General features: G+C 37.5%; 1 non-coding gene across 1 annotated transcript; it reads left to right on the forward strand.

The window, feature by feature from the left end:
• Positions 1-923: 923 nt before the first annotated feature.
• Positions 924-1030, forward strand: LOC133807580 (small nucleolar RNA R71). The gene has a single exon (XR_009879485.1). It is a non-coding gene; the product is annotated as a small nucleolar RNA R71 (small nucleolar RNA).
• Positions 1031-6870: the final 5840 nt, after the last annotated feature.

Genomic DNA, 6870 nt, shown 5'->3' on the forward strand with positions numbered 1-6870 from the left:
CGAAGGAATAGGAGTCACGCCATGGCCATCAAAGTCTGAGTGGCATGGGAGCCATGCCACCAGGTGGCCACGCGAGTGAGGCCACGCGTCAAGGGAGCCGCGCCCCCAAGGGGCTAGCGAGGAAGGCGTCTTGCCTCACACCCTTAGACATCTGTCGAGGCCACATGCCTATCACCCATGCTCGTGGGTGACCTCGGGGTGCTTCAGGAATCTCATGCCAAGGACCCGAGAGCCTCGCCTCACGTCACAACCATTGCATGCACCAAGTGTCCCATTCCCTATACCTTGAAGCCCCAATGCTTAGAGGTTCGGGTATGAGTCGAATGGAACATACATGTACGATCTAGTATTGGGTACGACCCTTAAGACCCTGTATGTCGAAGTACGTACACCCGTACCAGTGGGGGAGTGGGAATGCTAGGATAGGAGTTATGGCCCGTACGTCTACGGCCAGGAGTCAGAGTCGACACCACTACCACCTGCGCCACTATGTCTGTCCTCTGACATGGGTATGGACAAGTAGTGGAGACATCCTCCTTACGCCTGCCCCTGTACTGGATGCACGACCACAACCTCTGAAACCACAATCCTGACAGAGTACTTATGTACCACTTGGTCCCCTGGACCACCATGTACCCAGGGCCATTAGAGCCTACTATAAAATGAACTCTAACTTCACCTGAGGGGGGGTTGGAAAATTTACTGTAGCAAGTGCTTGAGAGTGAATGAAATATTGATTTTCTCCATTGTTGTTCTGCTAGTGTTCTTGAGTTGTTATTTAAATTTCTAAGACTTTCGTATTGGTAATCTTTACTTTGCAATTTTTTCCAACTTAACTTAGTTGACGAGTTCTTACCATCGACACCATGTGTGTGGATGAGTTGAGACCATTGTAAAATGTCTCCATTTGAATGCATTGTGGGATGCCATGATGTGGGCACTTTCTTAATAACTCCTTGAACCTCTCCCACGCATCACATACTGACTCATCCTCCAACTGTTGAAAAGAAATAATCTCATTACAAAACTTAGCATTTTTTGTTGGAGGAAAGTACTTCATCAAAAATTTCTCAGCTAGATCATTTCACGCAGTCACTGAGTCAGAAGGAAGTGTATTGAGCCAAGCTCTAGCTCTGTCCCTTAGAGAAAAAGGAAACAATTTCAACCTCAAGGCCTCTTCAGTAACGCCTTGCAACTTGAATGAATCGCTCACCACCAAAAATGAACGAAGATGAAGAGGATGATCCTCAGTAGGCAGCCCACTAAATTGACCCACTGCCTGCAACATTTGGAACATCACGGGCTTCAACTCGAATTGGGGTGCTTGAATTTCAGGCCTAACAATGCCCAGATTGAGCTCGTTGAACATGGGGGCAGCATACTCCCTTATGACTATTTCTCTATCATCAGCCATAGCAATCGCGTTAGCGATATTATTAGCACCCTCAACTCCTTCAACCTCTTCAGCCATATTAAGGTGATTTTGAGCCTGTTGTTCCCTTAGTATTCTTCTAAATGTATGTTCAATCTCAGGGTCAATAGGGGCTAGTTCAAAGTCTTCTTGCTCGTTCATACAATAGATCACTTGAGAAAACATAGGAACACGCAAAAAAGGTTAGAACAACAAAGAAAAATAAATTGCAAGTAATTGATATTACACAAATTTATAATTTCAATCTCCGGCAACGACGCCAAAAACTTGTTGTAAAAAATTTAATTGATTTAAATACGCAAGTGTACGCAATCACACAAGTAATATAGTGATAAGTAAATCGTCTCCACATGGATTGCAAAATAGAAAAATAGGCAAAATAAATACTAAACAACTTAAAGGTATTAACAATTAAATGGGTTGTTTGTAAGATAAACGAAATATTAAAAAGATGAAAATAAAACTGAACTAAACAAAGTAATTAGAAGGAAATACGTGGATTGTAGAATGGACTTGAATTATTAAATCCCCCTATGTCAATTATACTGAACAGATTGCGGTAGCAATATTTTAGCAAAACTCCCAGGTCAACAAGAATTCAATAAAAACTCATAAAACTTTCCCAAATCCTATGATATTAATTCTTTTACCTAATTAAACATATTCATGTGCCAAATCAGATTCAAGAATACAAATTCAAGGTTCAATTCTTACACAAGGTAAATAACACATCCCTATGTTATTTACTAACATAACCTAACATAGATTATGAACTTGTGCATCCAAGTTCTGCCCATTATATTTAATCCTTCCAACATCAAACATAACTAAACATCTTGCCATTGCTGGCCAAACAACAACAAGAAATTAACAATAAGCACACTTGAATGAACAAGAGAGATTTCACTAAAATAAAGTGCGAGAAATTACTACACTACGACATAGGGTTCATCAACAATTCAAGCCACTTTAAAGTTCATGGCTAATTTAAAGAGCATTAATCCACTTTAAATTCTGCCCATAAGTATCAGAGTAGAAATTAAAATAGAAAATACAAGATGAAACTTAGAAACAAGAGAAAGAGCAAATCCAATTGATGATGAGTCTTCTTTCTTCGTTCTCCTCTTCTTCCTTCTTGTTTCTCTGGTTTCTTTTTCTAATTTTTTCTCTCTTCTCTCTCAAAAAATGGCAGACCCCTTTTTCTTTGTGCGGTTGGCTTTCCCTTTGTACCTCTAGGTTTCCCAATTTACTCATCTAAGTACAGAATTGCCCTTCCTTTGATTCACTTGTGGGATTCTTTCCTTCCTTTCTCTGACATTTGCTTCCAAATTGACTCATGCCCTCTATACTTTCCACCTCAGTCACTAATCTAACTCACCTTCTGAATTTCCAAGCACGCATAAATTTCCAAATGGAACATGATCAAAATGCTTCAGCAAAATCTACTTTGCTACAACAAACCTGCTATTTAGCATCAAAATTTAGCTTAGTTAGTTTCACAATTTTAGTTTCATTCTTTGTACAAATATTTATCCATGAAACTATTGTTTTCAACCCATTAGCTCTTAAAACCTACAAAAAACAACTAAACTAACTAAGATCATAAAAACACAGAAGTTAGTTACAATAGCTAATAATAAACTACCATCACCCTCTTTTTTTCCATATTTATAAGTTCAAAAGCACAAGAAATAACTCTTTATTCAAGAGTTTTTCAGGAGATTAGTAGGAAAAGATTGAATCTGTCCTTCCTAAGTGAAATGACCAGGGAAAGTGCCAAGCTGTACAAGAATACCCCCATTAAAGTACCAAGGTTTGTCATCATTGAAACTAGCGAAGGCACATCACACTAAAGAGATTCGTGGGCAAGAACTCTTCAGCAACCTATGAAGGAAGCATCAGCGAGCGACCCTTCTCTAATCAAGTACACATTTGTGGCATCGTAGTAGAATCATTACCAATGCAATTGTCAGCTCCTTAGCTTTGGTTTTAGCCCCTTTCCCCTTTTCATAATAATAAGGTAAGTTTGCTTGTGTTTGGGCCTTCAGAACCTTGTGGGGTTAGGAGTAAAGCATCCTGAGGTTGGCGTATCTCACTGGGCTACACAAGCATGATCAGAAGATAGGGAGGATCCGAGAGAAGTATGAAATTCTGCTACCCTTGCTGACTTTGCTCATTAATGGTTCTTCAAACTAGAGCCTAGGACCATTAATTCCTGGGATGCATTTGTGAGACTCTTCTACCCACAATTCTTTGCTGCTCAAACTCTACCATCCGAGCTCAATGACCTTGTTGATATTGAACAAGGACCCAATGAGCCTCTTAAAGACTTTGTGCAGCGATTTATGCAAGAAGTGCTGGTATAAAATGATCAAATCAAAGTTATGTAGCGGAATATATGGACCCATTTTAATAAATATTAATACCAGCCAGGATCATATACATATATAAATATTAAATCACATACAAATAGATCAGGGATTACCTCTTGTAGCCTATCAAGTGTCCTTGAGTCTTTTTGTATAAATCAATGATCTTCCTATCCAGTATTAGAGCTGGTCAAAATTACTGTTTCACCCTTCTAATTACCTCTGGTCCCTTAAGTACCATTAATTCACTAGTGAATAATTAATCTATAATCTAATTATAGATTTGAGCTCAATAACTATTTAGTTCCAGAATCAACCATTTAGGGAACCAATATTCGATCCATTAGGAAAGCATGGATTCCAATATTGTAATTCATGTTCCCAGCCATCCATGATATTGAATCTCCAAAACAAAAGTCATTAGCCTCATTATTCTAAGAAACCTTAACGAGTGAATCAAAAGATCCAATAAACATAAACAGGAATTCATGAATACTCAGGATTTAGATTGATCTACAAATGATCATCTATTGTGACAAGAATTAAATCTTTATGTCAAACGACAAGCTTATAAAGATAATTAATTATCATCGGTCCTGTCATATATAATCTCTATTATATACAACACCTTTACTAAGATGTCTATCCACACCAGTAATCAGAATCTAGATTACTTGCATCTTGTATGCTTAGCAAATTGTACTAGTAACCATTCATTAAAGATTTCTTACTTTAACATGTTACAGACTATTTTATTCATTATATATGATCTTAATTCTCTCGTACTAATACAAGATCATATTCTCATGAATGAATAGGGAATTTTATTGATATTATTATATAATTAATTCAAACAATAATTATAACATTCAAATATAATAAAATTTTACTTTTATTTAAAACCAATAAAATATCTTTACATGCTTTAGGGCATTAATCCTAACAAGAAGTTGCTTGCTCCAAAACAGTCAGCGATGATAGAAAGTTGATGACCATCATGGTCGGAATAAAAGTAAAAGGACTTCTTTGGACCGATCTTAGAAGAAAAAATGTCTATTCAACCAGAGAATCTCTTGAGTGAGCAGAGGAGTTTATTAAACTAGAAGAAGCTATTTGAAAAGTGGATCATGCTGACCAAGCTGGAACTAGAGCTGCACTAGCTAAAATTCCTAGTGCAAATTCTAACCAGAACCAGAAAACCAATGGTAATGGTAATAAGAATAACCAGAACGGTGGAAAGCGAAACAACAATTCTAATGAAGGTAACAATAATGATAACAAGCTAGCCAAGACTAATAACAAGCCATGAGAATATGTGTCTTGTTTTACCACTTACTCTACGCTCTTAGAGTCACAAGCAGAATTCTTTCAAGCCACACAGGCTAAAGTTCCCAATAGGAAACCAGCTCCTACTAGGAAGGATATAAGTAAGAAGGACACTAACAAGTTCTACTGATTCCATAATGATTATGGACATGACACTAATGAGTGTAATCAACTCAATGGAGAAATCAAGTTTCTAATTAGTCAAAATCATTTGGTGATGAGAATATATATTCGTGGCCCATTCAACCAGAACCCAACTGCAGCAGGGACTCCTGATGCACTAGCCCAACCACTGTTGCCTTCTCTGTAGCAGACGTCTAGACATGATCTGCGGGGGACCGCACCTAGGCTGGGATAACAGAAAGTCCCTGGAGCGATACGCCCAAAATCTACACCATGAACTTGGTGAAGACGTGTTGGTCGTCGAGGAGCATACTGTAGAGTCCAAGAACTTTACTTAGCTAAGATAGATAATAGTATGATAGTATTTATAGCATTATCTTTGTTATTGTGGATTTTTGGTTCAGACCGGGAATTATTTGGACACTCATAGTAGTACTTATAGATTTTCTAAGTTTAATCTATAGTTTAAGAATATTAAGTTAACCTAAGGTTTGATAAATGTGACTGATATTAAGGATTATATTATTATATTATAAGGGTTAGACATCAACCAATAGGATTTTAAGCACATGTTTTGAATGGTAATTAAGGATTAAGATTTTTGAGGATTAAATATAATAAGGAGTAAAGTTTGAATGTTATAGGGTCAGTCAGCAGCTTTGAGTACGTTGAGGGCTTAGTCAAGGCTGTTTACTCCATTCAAACTTAGCTAAAAATGTGTAATTTCGTGTTTAAATATTCAGCGAGTGCCGATATATCGCAGCTATAGGGGGCGATATGTCGCAGCACGTAGATACGGAAAACACGAAACGATGCACGGTCGCCTCGGGCATACTGGCCCAGGCGATATATCGCCTACAGGGGGCGATATATCGCCTCCTTCAGCATATGTTCAATTGTTTTTTAATTCTTTTCCTTTCAGCCATTCAAACTTCTTCAACAGTCCAGCATCTTGTGAACGAGTCTTCAGCCTCTGCTGAACGATTATTCAAATGATTTTCACCTAAAAAGCCATTATTTTTATTCAAGTAAAATCAAGATATTTTCATTCCCAAACTCTATAAATAGGACCTAGTACCCAGCCATTATTCACCATTTTCTCTAAGTTCAGAAGCTGCTAGTGTTAAGTGAGTGTGAGAGTGTAAACACTTGGTTGGGGAAAAACTATAAGCTTAAACATCATAAGCTTATCAAACACTTTGGGAAGTGAGTTCTATAGTATTTCGGTGAAGGTTAGAGTGATCTTGCAATCTTTGAGGTAAACCCAAAACTCTAGTTCCTTTCTGTATTTTATGTTATTTCTTTTCTCAAAACCTTCTACTCAGTCCCCTAACCTTATTCTTATTTTGGTTAGGGAATCCAAGCTCTTAAGCATATAAGTTGGTAAGTATGTTTTTATGGTTTAGTCTTTCCATCTCTTTCATTTCATCTCCTTTCTTTAGACTCACTCTTTCTTATGGTTTTAGGAGTGTTCCAAAAGTCCCAACTCAGTCCATAATCCCGGTAACTTTGGTAAGGAAAATAGGCTAGAATTAATATGTTATGTGCTTATGTTATCTATATGCTTTATGTTATTAATGTGTTATGATATGTATATGTGTATGTTTGTAGGCTTGGGCA

Source organism: Humulus lupulus, chromosome X, assembly GCF_963169125.1.
Source record: "Humulus lupulus chromosome X, drHumLupu1.1, whole genome shotgun sequence".
NCBI classification, from domain to species: domain Eukaryota; kingdom Viridiplantae; phylum Streptophyta; class Magnoliopsida; order Rosales; family Cannabaceae; genus Humulus; species Humulus lupulus.